We start from the raw sequence: 1,543 nt of genomic DNA, 5'->3' as shown, positions 1-1,543 counted from the left end.
AATCCCACTATTCGTTGGTAAAAGAGTAGCCCAAGAGTTGGCGGTGGGTGGTGATGACTAGCTGCCTTCCGCATTAGGGACGGTTAGCGTGTAGCTTTGCGCGAAATTCAAAACAAACAAACAAACTTTTGGGAATAAAACTTACAAATAATATATCTGAATGTGTTGAAAATTTCAACACTGTTTTGTGAAGAGGTGTTGATAACACGAAACCTCTTTAAATAAATTCAGCATTATTAGTGGCAGTATATAAGTTTTATTATCATTGTTGAAGCTGCTTTATCTATCTTATCCACTGTAACTGTTTGTTTCTTAATATGACATTTTTCTTACTAATTACGATCTGTAACTTTTCTTTAGACTTGGCACGCTTTTTGTTTCTTTTAAGTTTTCTGAAACTCATTCAGCTTTAAGCGCTGATTGGCTGATAAAGGTTTAACAAACATTAACACCAGGTAATCTACTAATGTCAAAATTTCTCTAGAAATTGCCATTAGACAGTACGAACATGTGACATAGATTATTGATTATAAGATTTACAAACCTCTGATTTTGAATACGGAGTGAAGACATTAAGAGGAATGTCGGAAAATTTATCTGCATTTTGCTTGATTTTTTCACAGATTGTAGGCTTGTTATTATATAATATACTACTCACTCGTCATATAATTTTATTACATTATTTTTACGATTTAATTACATTATACACGATTTTGGGACCAAATTTATGAATCATTTTTGATGTTAAACATAGGATATCAGATTATAGATCAATTAATTAGGTTAAATTTATTCAATTTTATACAAAGAACTAATAAATAAAAGCTTGTTTTTTTAGATTATTGCCTCCCAGTGGCACAGCGGTATGTTCGCGAACTTACAACGCTAGAATCCGGGTTTCGATACCCGTGGTGGGCAGAGCACAGATAGCCCATTGTGTAGCTTTGTGCTTAATTCCAAACAAACAATAAACAATCTTAAATTATATTGACTCATGCTAGTTTTTTTATGACCTCAAGGCTAACAGGAGGTTTTAAATGTTTAGTATGCTGCTCTTTTATCAATTTAACTTTAACATCTTTGTCATGAATTATAACTATAAACTATGTAATAAACAGATTTATGTTCTGTGTTTAAATATGACAAAGGAAAAATATATCTATTTATTTAATCAGAGGTTTTTTCTTGCATTAAAAAGTCTCCTATTCAATCTCTTTCTAAAGTGGTGTCACTTTTTTTTCTTCTTGGGATACTTGTTCTGTGCATTGGGGTATTAAACCCTGACTTGTAGTGTTTTAAGCCATCAAGCTTACAGCTGGGCCACCATGTTACCACGTTCTCGATTCTGTTTGATATGTTAATATATCTTCTTCGTGAATAAACAAACACTCAGTAATTCTCCGCATTCATTTAATTTCACATATACACAATGGAATACATTTTGTTTATGTATATCTTTGTAAATCTATTTTGATATACCACAGAATTCAAAAGCATCAGGGAAACTCAGTCAATCCCACTATTCATTGGTAAAAGAGTAACC

Source organism: Limulus polyphemus, unplaced genomic scaffold (assembly GCF_000517525.1).
Source record: "Limulus polyphemus unplaced genomic scaffold, Limulus_polyphemus-2.1.2 Scaffold54, whole genome shotgun sequence".
Lineage (NCBI taxonomy): Eukaryota > Metazoa > Arthropoda > Merostomata > Xiphosura > Limulidae > Limulus > Limulus polyphemus.
Note: the sequence above shows the minus strand (reverse complement) of the source record.